Source organism: Ictidomys tridecemlineatus, unplaced genomic scaffold (assembly GCF_052094955.1).
Source record: "Ictidomys tridecemlineatus isolate mIctTri1 unplaced genomic scaffold, mIctTri1.hap1 Scaffold_85, whole genome shotgun sequence".
NCBI classification, from domain to species: Eukaryota; Metazoa; Chordata; class Mammalia; order Rodentia; family Sciuridae; genus Ictidomys; species Ictidomys tridecemlineatus.
The window spans coordinates 79,202-94,075 of record NW_027526100.1 but is presented as its reverse complement, the minus strand read 5'-3'; the positions used below and the strand labels follow the sequence as shown (position 1 = coordinate 94,075).

Genomic DNA, 14,874 nt, shown 5'->3' with positions numbered 1-14,874 from the left:
TCATGTCAAATGTAGGAAAAAACCTGGCAGTTCATTTTGATGAGACTTAAGAAATTTCTTTTCCAGGGCATTTTGAGGTTTATCTAAACTTTATAGATAATACAGGGAAGAACATTTTAATCTGCAAATAGATTATGTTCATTATTAGTTTGTAATCATTTCACAACTATCATATAATATTAAAGCATCATAAGAGACTGCCTATCATAATAGAAACTTTTATGCCTCTAGCCATTAACATGTATTTTTCTAGTTATTGTAGACTCATACTTTTAAGCTAGTGCTATTGGTGAAATATATGATTATTTAAGTCTGATTGCCTTACTAATTTTGACCAGTTTATTTTTCAGATATCCATTTTGGGTTTACTCTTTCAATTAATTTTTCGTTCCATGGACAATGAAATTGTTGTTGAGTATATAAGATATTGCAGTTTCTATGTAAGTTGACCTAAGTGTCTCTACCACTATTGATGGGCAAAGATATAAGTAAGTTAGTATTTTTACTTGAAACTGTTATAGATCTAATGTACTTGATTTGTTTTCCTGACACAAAAGAGTATAAAACTAGAAAAACTAAACATTTTCAGGTATTAATTTCAGACATGACTGTAGGCCTGGTGCAGAAAACACAATTAGGGAGATGAAGCTCAAGTAAGATGGTGGTCATACTGAGTTAAGGAGAAAATTATCAAAGTGCAAGATTATCATAGTGGTTGGAATTTTGTGGACAAGAATGTCTGAGCTATTTATGGTGGGTGCAATGTAATTATGTGTGTGTTAGAGAGAGAATACTAAAAGCCTGGAGGAAATTCATTTTTGATAGGAATGTACCAGATGAGACTCTTTAAGGCTTAGCAGAGTTTGACTGCTATAAAGGAGACTGAAGATGATGCTAAATGGCAATGTTGGAAGAAATGGTTTCCAGCAGAGTCAGGTTGCAACAGCTTCACTAATATATCAGGTACTTAATTAAGAATTCAGGAATAAGCCTTAGCAAAAAGAACCACACACAAAAGAGTAAAGGGAAAATGGTAGACCTAAATTTGAAATCAAAATTGATTCATGCTGAAAATGTATGTGGCAGCCAGAAAGGAAAAAAGAAAAGAAAGGTGTGTGTGTGTGTGAAAGGAATCTGATGACAATCAAAGGGAGATCAGTAGAATAGAGGAAAGGGATCAAGGGAGAGAGGAAAGCAGGTAAAAGAGAAATACTCGAGAATGATATTGGCTAAGTTTTATCACTATATTGTACATATGTATGAAAACATAACAACAAATCCCACCATTATGTACAAGTATAATGCACCATGAAATATGGAAATAAAGAAAAATACCAAACCTAGTGAGGCGAGGTGGAATATGCTTATAATCCCAGTGACTCAGGTGGATGAAGCAAGAGGATCACGAGCTCAAAGCCAGCCTTAGTAAATCGAGGTGCTAAAGCAGCTCAGCAAGACCCTGTCTCTCAATAAAATACAAAACAGGTCTGGGGATGTGGCTCAGTAATTGAGTACCCTGAGTTCAATCTCTGGTACCAAATAATAATAATAATAATAATAATAATAATAATAATAATAATAATAATACCAAATCTAATATGATCAAAACAATTCACCAGTAATTAGCCTGCATGACACATAAAACAGAATATCCTTTATAGGAAGACAATATAATCCAGACTTCCTATGATGTATCATCTATAAATGATCAGAATATAATTTAAAATTTTTTTTGGTACCATAGATTGAACCGAGGTGTGCTTAACCATTGAGCCACAACCTCAGCCCTTTTTTTTGCATTTTATTTAGATACAGGGTCTCATTGAGTTGCTAAGTGCATCCCTTAGTTGCTGAGGCTAGCTTTGAACTCTTTTTTTTTTAACAATTTCAATTTTTAATAATGGAAACATTTTGCTATACCAGAAAAAATTTCAGGGGAGAAAAATCTTCCCTATAAAAATAAACTCATCAAAATTATAAATATTATAACTTTTTTACTTCTTCAATATAAAATGCTCCCCTGCAATACCACCCCTTCACATAACACCTTTCCTGTACCATTACATTTTGAAGAGAAAACAGTATTACAGCAAAGCTCAGTTTTAATTTAACGTAACATTTGTAAAATGACTTTTTAAAATCTTTGGCCTTCAGAGCCTTTATTCTTATTTTACAACATTAAAAATGCTGCTGTAGTAACCAGTGTTTGGGAGAGAACATCACTCTTCTAGAACCATGAACAGACAGAATTTTAATACAGTAACTTCCAAATTGTAACTTGTAGTGCACATGACAGGGAGGTTTGGATAAACACAGAGGAGAATATGCCTGTTTCAGACAATCTACTACAAGTAAAAAAAAAAAAAAAAAGAATTCACAGATACCCATCAGCTACTACTTCAGGTTCTAACAGTGTCATGAATCTGAGAAACAAATGCTTCACAAACTATAAGTTTACTGGGATGAGTAATTAAAAGACCAGGTGGTTGATAACAGTATATTCAAACCCAATCCACAGTCTGAATAGGAAAACCAGTATTAAAATCATGAAGGCATTCCCTGAACAACAAAGGCCAAGTGTTGGATGACAATGTCACTAAAACCTCATTGATGCACTAAAAAGAAGTTACATGCAAAATTAAACAATGTGTGCCATGCATAATTTATTAGCTTTGAACTCTTGATCCTCCTGCCTTAGCCTCCTGAGTCGATGGGATTATAGGCATGTAGAATATCATTAAATTTTGCCAGAATGCAAAGAAGATAGAAAAATGAGAACCACGAGAGAAAATGTCACATATAAAAAAAGTTCCGTGAGCTGACCCAGATGTTAGGATTAGCAGAAAAAAAATTTATAAAGTTTTTATAACTAATTTCAAGGAATTAAAGAAAAGCTTAATCATAATGAATAAGTAGATATGGGTGTCAACATATAAATGAAAAATTTCTTTTAAAAGAAATAAAGAGTATAGTATTTGAAATGAAAAATTCATGAAACAAATCTATCATCAGATTATATAGTGCAAAAACAGCAAAAAGTTAACTTGAGATAGACCAATAAAAATTATCTGGTCTAAAAATCAGAAAGAAAAAAATAGAGACTTGGTTACTATCAGGACAAAGTGACCTAACATACATATAATTATATTTCTAGAAGAATAGAGGCATAAATTTTACAGAAAAAATATTTAAGACAATGATGGCTAAAATTATCTCAAATTAACAAAAAAGATGTTAACAGATTTAGGAAACTCAGTGAATACTAAAGTTAGTTACAAAGCAAATCACATCTAGATGCATCAGAGTCAACTGTAAATAATCAATTAGGAAGAAAAAGGTCTTGAAGGCAATTAGAAAAAAGTGGTGTGTTACACATAGGTAAAAATGACTAAAATGATAGCTGACTTCTTATCAGAAATGAGAGATTAAAGTTAACGGAAAGGTTTAAAGTGCTAGAAGACAAAAACTGCTAATCCAGGATAAATACTCTTCAAAACTGAAAGCAGAATAGACATTTTCAAATAAATAAAAAGTAAGAAAATTCAATACCAATAGATCTCTACTATTAACAATGCTAAAAGAACCTCTTCAGGATAAAAGGAGATGATCCATCAGGTAGAAACAGATGCACTGTGTGTTTTAGTTCACTGTGTAATAAACTTAATGGTTTAAAATAAAAATTCTTTGTTATTTCTCCTTATTCTATGATTTGGCTTTACATAACCTGATGGGTCCTTTGCTCTAGGTATTTATTAGTGCTTATGTGGTTTCCTTTAGCAGGGATTGTTTAACCAAAGGTAGAACTGACAAAATAGCTTTGTTTACATGTCTGCTAGCTCAACTGGTTGGGTAAGGCTTATCTCCTCAAATGCTTTTAGTCATTCAGTCATTCTAAAATTTTTTATTTGTTGATTAGATTTCTAGAGGATAAAAGTAGAAGGTATACACCTTCCCAAGGTGTTAGGTCTAGGATTGGTATGGCATCACTTTCACCAAAAATATATTTTGTTCATTAAAACAAGACAAAAGACCAGCCCAGACTCAGCGGGTGGGAAAATAGATATTACTTCATAATGAGAGAAGCAACATGATACACGAATGTGGAGAATTTGGGGTAGATATTTTTAAAGACAATGCACCATAAACAGAAATGAAAAGTACTAGAAATACTAAAATGTAGGTAAATATAAAAGGCAATATGTATACATATTTATTCTTTTAATTTCTTGGAAACATGACTAAGGTAAAAAACATAGGGTATACAGCTGTAATATGTATGACAACAAAGCACAAAGGACTTGGGGAGATGTGAGAAAGTAACACAATTTAAATTATGAAAACTGTGATAAATTAAAGAATGCATTTCATAATTCCTGGAAACATTGCTAAAACAATAATGAAAAGCAATAAAGCTAAAAGCTAATGGATAAATTAAATAAAATTTAATTTTTATTTAATGTAATTTTATTTAATTACATTAAATAAAAATATGAATAGAACGAAAACAAGAAATAGATAAAAATACATCATGAATAGTAAGCCAAGAAGAATGCAGAGGCTATACTAACATCAGATGAATTTAATTCAAGATAAAGAGTTTTATAAGAGATAAGAAAGACATTTCATAATACCATAATGTGTTTTTAAGAACACAGAAACATGACACCATACAACCAAACATTTATATGCCCCAAATATATGAAAGCTGACAAAACTGAAGAGACAAATCTATACTTTGAATTTTTAACACCCTTTTAACAACTGATAGTAACACTATAAAAAAATCACTAATGATACACAAGAGTCTGAACAAAACTATCAACCACCTTAACCTTATTGACATTGACTGACAATGCCCAACAACTCCAGAATATATATTCTTTTCTAGTCCTCATGGAAATTTGCAAGATAGGTTATATTCCTGGCAAAAAATTTTAAATATTGAATTTCAGTTTGTTTGCTGATCACAGTAGAAATAAATGGGGTATTCTTTAATAAAACTGGTCATTAAATAAAAGCCCTACAAATCATCAATAAACAGTGTTTTAGTTATCTATTGTTATATTTTTAAAAATTCCAAAATTTAGTGGCTTTAAAAAATAACCATTTGCCGGGAGTGGTGGTGCACACCTGTAATTCCAGTGGCTCAGGAGGCTGAGGTTGGAGGATCGAGAGTTCAAAGCCAGCCTCAGTAATGGCGAGGCACTAAGCAACTCAGTGACACCCTGTCTCTAAATAAAATACAAAATAGGGCTAGGGATGTGGCTCAGTGGTCGAGAGCCTCTGAATTCAATCCCCACTACCAAACAAACAACCATTTTATTTCTCATACTTTTGTAAGTCAAGACTTTAACCAAGGTTCTGCTCCAGTGTCACCTAGGCTCACCCATACAGCACACGCCTGATTTAGACTACAAGGTCTGAGATGGCTTTGTATGTCCGGAACTAAGGTGCTGACTGTTGGCTTTCTGTAGTCTCCCTTTCCATGTAGTCTTTCATATATCAGGGGCTTTCTTCAAATGGACTCTCCCTCCAGCAAGATAGCCTGGGCTTCTTTACAGTGTGGTACAGGGTACCACAGAGAAGAAAAAATGAGTTTGTGCCTTTAAAGGATACAGTCAGTCCTTCCTCAAGTCTCAATCTTGGGTAGGATCTTGGTCCATGCATTTTGGGGGAATTTATAGTTGTATGACATTTTAATCTACATTACTATGTGAAATGTCTTTGTTTTTATGATTTCATTTTTGCTACATTGTTTCTTTTCCATACAATTAACTACAATATAGGATAATCTATTAACAATAATGTCTCTTCAATTGGTTGTGTGAAGCTTGCTCTATAATAATTTATATAGAAAGAACTTATGGGAATAATATTCTCTAAATGACAATTTCCTGATTTAAAAACATAATTTGTAGCCAGTACAATAGTGCATGCCTATAATCCTAGCTACTCAGGAGGTTGACAAGTAGGAGAATGGTAAGTTTGAGGAGAGCCTGGGCAACTTGGTGAGACTCTGTCTCAAGAAAAATAAAAACAAAACAAACATTAATGACTGCAGACGTAGCTCAGTGGTAGAGGACTCCTCAGTTCAATCCTCAGTGCTGGGGGTTAAAAAAGGTCATTCATCACCATACTAAGACACTCCTTAGAGAAAAGTAATTGCAAGAACATTGTTCTCCTTCCTTGGGATATGTTTTTTTTTTTTTTCTGGATTGGAATCTAAAAAGCCTTTTGTGTGCTTTGTGCTCTCATTATGGTTATGTGGCTTTTTAAATCTTGTTCATACCATTGGATGTAATATCAGATTTTGGTTTTTTTTTGGTGGTGCTGGGGATTGAACCCAGAGCCTTGTGCGTGTGAGGCAAGTACTCTTCCAACTAAGCTATATCCCCAGCCCCAGTGGATTTTTTTTTTTTGGAGGGGAATCTCTTCTCAACACATTTTGTGCCAGATTGTACTTGAGAAAGGGAAGTGATATGTACAGCATGAAACGATATTAGTTTCTGATTTTCCCACTTTTTTAAATCTTTTTTAAAAATTTATTTATTTTAATTCTAATTTGTTATATATGACAGCAGAATGCATTATAATTCATATTACACATATGGTACACAATTTTTCATATCTCTGGTTGTATACAGAGTCACATCAGTTGTGTCTTTTTTTAAGAGAGAGAGAGAGAGAGAGAGAGGGAGGGAGGGAGGGAGGGGAGAGAGAGATTTTTAAATATTTATTTTTTAGTTCTCGGCGGACACAACATCTTTTTTTGTATGTGGTGCTGAGCATCGAACCCGGGCTGCATGCATGCCAGGCAAGTGCGCTACTGCTTGAGCCACATCCCCAGCCCCTAGTTGTGTCTTTATATGTGTACTTAGGGTAATGATGGTAATCTCATTCCACTGTCTTTTCTATCTACTATTTAGATGTATTTGAAAACTTTAAGAAAAATCAGAAATACTCTTTCCTATTTTCATGAAAGCATAAATTTTTAGCCATGTAAAATCTGTCCTGATGGGTTTTGGTTATATTTTTATACCTCATGAAAAGAGAAGAAATGTTCGCCAGGACAAGCCTCTAAACTGGAAGCTAATAGCCAGGTTATCTTGTGTGCTCTCTTCCTCCACATCATCACTTAGGTTTGAGTGAGGCCAAGAACTAATGACACAAAGAACAGAAGGAACTTTTCTTGTGATTACTGTATATTGTTTAAAGACAGCAAAGAATCAACTATTTGTAGCATTTTGAAAAATCCACATATAAATTTTTACTAGACTTTAAAATTTCTTCTTTGATACTCTGGTTCTACTCAAATGGTCCACTCTCAGAGGGGAAATTCAGAGAATCCTGGGAGAGTCATTATTTGTGAAGTCATAGTTATGAACAAAATCCTTTCTTGCAAAGACTTTCAAGCTGCCTCCCTTTAGCTTTCACTCATTAGTGCTGGTTGATACCTGATGCTATTAAAAAAAATCTGATCCTTATCTCACACATCCCTCTCACAAATATTGTAGAAGTACATTGTGATCCCACTAATCTTTGTCCATTGCCATCTTTCCCAGAATTCCCCAACTGTCTCTCATTTCACAGGGTTTAATCAACCTCCTTCCATCCTATTTCATATAAAGTAATCAACATTCCTTATAAAAGCTGACAGCACTTGGGTCCCCAGAACAATCCTTGTTGAGAAGGAAAAAAAGAAATTCATGACCAAATAGTAGAGAAGGCAGCCGAGTCACTTAAAAGCTAAAATTGTAATAAAAGAGAAAAGAATGATCAAGGAACCAATTAAAAGACTATTCATGTATTTTTCTCCTAAGAACCATCAGCCATGCTTCCGTTTGCACAGGGCGTTGGAAAGCGAAGCAAAATCCAAAGGACCACCAGGAAAAGTAACATCTTACTCCCCTAGTCCAGCTGCTGACCCCTCTCCACAATCTCTATTTGCAATGGAAATCTTACACCTTCTGGATGAGACAGAATGATGTAAATCGCTGGCCAAACAAATGGGAAGGCAGTAGCCTATTTTCAGTTCCTGGTTCACTTCCATTAACCAGTACCGGCTCAAGGGGAGGGCAACTCCACTTCCACCTTCAAAGGAGGAGTTGGGCGGGGCTAGGTTTTGCGCATGCTCCCAAGGCAGGTTTCTGGGCATGCTCAGCTTACCATATAACTGTGCTTTTTAAAAAACATGGCATTAAAGATAAAGCAACCTTACTTTATACTTAATTGTGAATGGGCTGCTCTAACTACTCCTCTTTCATATTCATTTCTTATTTTTAACCATGCTTTATGTCTTCACTCTGTTTCGAAGAGGCAGCTGGAGCCCACAGGTCTAGACCCTCATCTGGGTCCTGCCAGAGGAACCATCTACCACAAAGAGAATCAAGACAGTCATCGAAGACAACATTCCAAATTTTTATCCAAGTAGAGAATCCAACAGTTAAACTGTCTGCAAAAATGTAACTTTTTTTGTAGGTAGACTGAGATACATAATTATCTTTCTGAAAACACTGCAATTTTATTTTGTTCTAGTAAATAAAGTCAATCTAGATGAGTACAGAAAAGGGTGGAAACTTGGTACTAAGGTAACCAAATACAACTTAAAAATATGACCACACACATCTATTTTTTCTCTCACCCGAAACAGCAAAAGGACAATACACAGATTTCTAAAAAGATATATGAGGCAATGGTAGATGAAACAGTGCACGAATTCTTTGGAAGATAAAAAGTGGATAAGAAGAGGACAACAGATTCAAAAGAGCTGTGGAACCAAAACACTGGTATCTAGCTGGGGCTGACTGCAGGAACTGAAACCCTTTCAGTCCTCCAAAAACTCAGATGCACAAGCACAGGCACCACAGTATGGAGGAACTGAGAGGATCAGCACACCAAACACCAAGAGCACCATGTGCCCTCAGCTCCCTGTCTTTCCAATTTAAACCACCAATTTCACTGTAATGGTATAGGACTCGTCTTAGGATACAATGAGTTGTCCAGTGAAATCTTCAAATCTGACTCCCCCAGTGCAAGAGCTGGCTTGCCAACCAGTGCTGTTGGCATGAGGCCCAAAGGCCACCCACCTGTTCACAACAGAGCTGCCTGTCAGCTTTGGGGAATTTCACCAGCACGATGATCAGAGGACACCAGATGTTTCAGATAAACTGCTAACAAGAACGAGAGACTCCAAAACAAAACTTTTAAAAAGAGGAGGAAGAAGGAAAAGCAAATAGAGGAAAAAGAGATAATACAGTGGGCAGGGTAACACTTTCTGAAAAGATATAATAAATATCCTCCCTGAGATATATTTTAAAAAGCTATAATAAATGTCCTCGGGGAGGATATTATATCCTTGAAATGGGAATAGGATACGATTAAAACAACAAGCTGAGAACAAGAGTTCTTGAAGAATATAAATGTGATAGTATCATAACAAATTTTAAAGATAAAACACAAGAAAAGTCCAAGAACTGTGTTCTGTAAAATAATGCCAATTGCCTAGATTTTGAATTCTCCATATATTCCATAAAAACCACACCAGTCAACAAGGATAATGAAACCACCCCTAATCTAAGCCTACCACAAAATTAGGAGTCGGGAACTACTATAAACTTCCACTTGAGGTAAACAGAGAATGAACATCCCAAACCAGCTGAGCTCTGAAGCCCTCACTGGTCTGGGGAGGCAGACAGAGACTGCACAGGAGCAGGACAGTGGGGCTCTAGCAGTGCCAGACAGATGAAGTTCATCTTCCAGAATGAGGTCACCCCAGGATGACTGAGATTGGTAGTTCAGAGCAGTGGCTGCTTAGGAATTCAAAGGAAGGGCTGGAAGGAGACGCAGTCAGACATCTAGGGACGCTCTGCCCTCGGGTGAGAAAGGGGTAATGCAGACAGCCTTTGACAGTCTATGGCAGGGAGAAAGAGAGAAGCAATGGGAGAAAATTCAGAAGGACAAAACCAAAAGCCTCACCCAGCCCTTTCCCTACCAGTAAAGGAAGCACCCTACTGAAGCCACTGTGCTTCTCTGTATTGATGAGAAAAAGAACTCTTTTTTGTGGTGGGTGGGATGGGGTGGGGAGGGAGGTACTGGGAATTGAACTCAGGGGCATGAACCACTGAGCCACATCCCCAGCCCTATTTTGTATTTAATAGAGACAGGTTCTCACTGAGTGCCTCGCTTTTGCTGAAGCTGGCTTTGAACTCATGATCCTCAGCTTCTGGAGTCACCGGGATTACAGGTGTGCACCACTGTGCCAGGCTAGAAGGAACTCTTGAATTAAGAATCTCAGTAAGGGTGAAAGATCTATATAATGAAAATTACAGAACCTTAAAGAAAGAAATCAAAAAAAGACCTTAGAAGATAGAAAGATCTACCTTGCTCTTGGATAGGCAGAATTAATATTATCAAAATGACCATACTTCCAAAAGCGCTATACAGATTTAATGCAATTCCAATCAAAATCCCAATGACATTCCTCATAGAAATAGAAAAACAATCATGAAATTCATCTGGAAAAATAAGAGACCCAGAATAGCTAAAGCAATCCTTAGCAAGAAGAGTGAAGCAGGGGGCATCACTATATCAGACCTTAAACTATACTACAGAGCAACAGTAACAAAAACAGCATGGTATTGGCACCAAAACAGACTGGTAGACCAATGGTACAGAACAGAGGATACAGAGACTAACCCACAAAACTACAATTATCTTATATTAGACAAAGGTACCAAAAACATGCACTAGAGAAAAGATTGCATCTTCAACAAATGGTGCTGGGAGAACTGGAAATCCATATGCAACAAAATGAAATTAAACCCCTATCTCTCACCATGCACAAAACTCGAGTCAAAATGTATCAAGGACCTGGGAATAAAACCAGAGACTCTGCGTTTAATAGAAAAAAAAGTAGACCCTAATCTCCATCATGTGGGATTAGGCTCCAACTTCCTTAATAAGACTCTTTTGGTGCCAGAATTAAAATCAAGAATCAATAAATGGGATGGACTCAAACTAAAAAGTTTCTTTCTTCTCAGCAAAAGAAACAAATCTGTGAGGTGAATAGAAAGCCTACATCTTGGGAGCAAATCTTTACCCCTCACACATCAGATATAGCACTAATCTCTAGGGTATATAAAGAACCTCAAAAGCTAAACACCAAAAAAAAAATAAATAAATAACCCAATTAATAAATGGGCCAAGGACCTGAACAGACACTTCTCAGAAGATAATATACAATCAGTCAACAAATACATGAAAAATGTTCATCATTACTAGCTATTAGAGAAGTGCAAATCAAAACCACTCTAAGATTTCATTTCACTCGTCAGAATGGCAGCTATTATGGATACAAACCACAATAAGTGTTGGCGAGGATGTGGGAGAAAAAGGCACACTCATACACTGCTGATAGGACTGCAAATTGGTGCAGCCAATATGGAAAGCAGTATGGAGATTCCTTGGAAAATTGAGAATGGAACCACCGTCTGACCCAGCTGTCCATCTCCTCAATCTATATCCAAAGGACTTAAAAACAGTATACTACAGGACACAGATGCATCAATGTTTACAGCAGCACAATTCACAATAGCTAAACTCTGGGACCAACCTAGATGCCCTTCAATAGATGAATGGATTAAAAACTGTGGGGTGTGTGTGTGTGTGTGTGTGTGTGTGTGTGTATACACACACACACACACACACACACACACATACAATGGAATATTACTCAGCAATAGAAGAAAATAAAATCATGGCATTTGCAGGTAAATGGATGGAGTTAGAAAAGATAATGCTAAGTTAGCCAATCCCAAAAAACCAAATGCTGAATGTTTTCTTTGATATAAGGAGGCTGATTCATAGTGGGATAGAGAGTGGGAGATGGGAGGAACAACAAGCTCTAGATAGGGCAGAGGGGTTGGAGGGGAAGGGAGGAGGCATGAGGTTATTAATGATGGTGGAATGTGATAATTATTATCCAAAGTACAGGTATGAATACAGGAACTGGGTGTGAATATACTGTGTATACAATCAGAGATATGAAAAATTGTGCTCTATATGTATAAGAATTATAATGCTTTCTGCTGTCATATATGAATAAAAATGTTTTAAAAGGTCCGTAAAACCCTCTCACACCAGCCCATACTGACTCCCTCTTGCTGATACAGGAGAACAGTCATTTTAAAAATAATCATGAGAAACAAAAAAAAAACCCTTTCAAGTCTGAAATTCAAATATTTCAGAACAGAAAATGGACAAAAAGATAAATATTGGGGCTAGGGTTGTAGTTCAGTGGCAGAGTGCTTACTCAGCATGTGTGAGGCACTGGGCTCGATCCTTAGCCACCACATTAAAAAAATAAAATAAGGGCATGCTGTCTATCTACAACTAAATTATATATATATATATATATATATATATATATATATATATATATATATATATATATGAGAGAGAGAGAGAGAGAGAGAGAGAGAGAGAGAGAGAGAGAAGGGGGGGACACCAAATTTGAGAAAAAAGAAAAAGGAAGACAAAATGATCTCCTACACCTCATGGGTCTTTTTTTTAATATGTATTTTTTTAGTTGAAGTTGGACACAATGCCTTTATTTTTACTTTTGTTTTTATATGGTGCTGAGGATTGAACCCAGGCCCTTGCACGTGCGAGGTGAGTGCTCTACCACTGAGCCACCACCCCAGCCCCCCACCTCATGGGTCTTAAACGACCTAAAGCACATGACATAGTAGTACTGTTGATGAACACAATAAATGTCCATAAATATCAGTTGCAATTTAAAAAACATTCTACTATTGAGAAGAGGAATCACTGTGCAAAGCACCATCATAAAGATAGGAGGTTTACCAAATAAACTCCAGAGAAGATGTCTGCGTCAAGGGAGAAAAGGTTCAAATTTAATCCTTGAGACTGATAGGACCATAAACATTAATACCATCACTTGGATTCAAAGTCCAGCTTCAAGGGAACAAGGATTACTCTGGCAGTTCTTGGACCAGGAAGCCTTAAGAATGTCATCAGATGACTACAGGGCTGGGTAGGAAAGAAAGGTCCCAGACTTCCCGTGGGGACGCATCTCACTCACACCCTACCTTGAGGTGATGGAGTCACTGGCTCACCTAACCCCAACTCACTTCCTTCCTCCTGCTCTCTGATCCCTCCTCCAGCTGCAGGCAGGGCATCAGAGGCCCACTGGCTATTCTCTGTCTCTCCCAGGATGGACTCCAGGTCTCCCTTCTCCAGGGTGCTCCCCTCAGAGGACAGCAGTTTATCCAAGCCAAATTTCAGTATGTCACTCAACTTGAATGAAGAAAACGAGAGACCCAGTTAGTTCTCATGAAAACACAGATGAGGATGTGTGACTTGCTAAGTGTCTAAATGATACCAGGTAATTCTTTCCCTGATGGATTTTCTTCTCTTCCATCACAAATGACACCTGCCAGGCTGTTTTGAAGTTGGATGAGGAATAAGCAGAGAGGTGATAAATGATGGTCAGAGATGTTGACTTTGACAATTATTTACAATACCAAAAAAAATTTGGGCCTCCAATTTTTTTGAGGAGTGGGGGCAGATAAAATGATTCCAGCATCTTCTATAGCACTTCTCACCAGCATTTTTTACAGGCACTTCCAGCAGTCCTGAGAGAACTCAGAGAACCTGTTGGCTACCTTCTTACCTCTCCCACTGCCAAACTCTTATAAAGAGAAGGTGCCACTGAATACCTCATCTCACCATGAGCTGCCACCTGTCCTTGCCAAGCCGCTTTGATACTACAGTGGTTTATGAGACCCACTTTGGCAAAACCATAACCACCCTGATCACCAGACCCAAAAGCCCTTTCTCAATTTCAATCTCCCTGGATAGTCCTGCGGCACTCCCCATCCTGCCCTCTTGCTCCCCCTAGGGGATATATTCAGCCTACTTCCTATGGCTACAGGAACCAGAATCTTAGATAGTGTTACCTGGCTTTCATTTGCTACTTGCAACTCTCCACCTCTCTAAGTACTATCTCTTAGGAATTCTGAACCAATTGGGATCCACATCATGGGACTTCATTTTCATTTTGCCCTTTTAGATTTGGTTAATTATCTCTAGATTGCCTATTCTGTAACTTGGAAACTTTAGCTTGAAAATACCTGAGATGAAAACTATGACAAAAACTAAGCAAAACCATACCTGTTATATTTATATTTAACTTTGGTGTACATATATATAACCAAGCCAAATGGCTTTGGCATTTAGTACCCAAAACAGAAGAAAGCCAAGTATTTATGATGAGGCTCAGTCCATACTGGGACCCTTCCCTCTTCCACTCCTTGGACTATGTCTCCTGGCTTCCCTCGCTACTGCTCACTCACAACATGTCTTTAAGGAACTACCCATTTTTTAAATGAAAACCACTTTATTATAGTAACTAAGAGCATGTAGTTGGAAGTTAAAGAGTGCTCGGATTAGAGTCATGAATCTGATGTTTGGAAAATTTCTTAAGATGGAGGTAAAGACAACGTCTATCTCATTTTTTTGTTATTCTTCTAAAACAACTGGAAAAAGTGCACATCACACAATGCTTAGCACACAGTACGCATTCAATAAGTGTTCACCGCATCTTTATCTGTTCTCTGTTTCTGTTGTGTTCTCCTTCTAAAACAAGGAACCTGCTTTACTTTTTCAGGACTTCACTGCTCTATACTGCTTAGATTTATCAAACCAGAACCACGTCTTTTACTATTAGATTCTTTTAATAACTTAAAAAAATGTCCTGCTGTATTTTGAGACAAGGCAGTGAGTTATCACCCTTGTTCCTGGCAACCATAAATAACTCACAGTCTGGTGGGGAGGAAAGAATCAAGACAGAAC

At 37.0% G+C, this 14,874-nt stretch overlaps 1 pseudogene; it reads right to left on the bottom strand.

Moving 5' to 3' along the window:
- The window catches only part of LOC144364799 (transport and Golgi organization protein 1 homolog), a 150,034-nt pseudogene that overhangs the window by 70,424 nt on the left and 64,736 nt on the right, over positions 1-14,874 (bottom strand).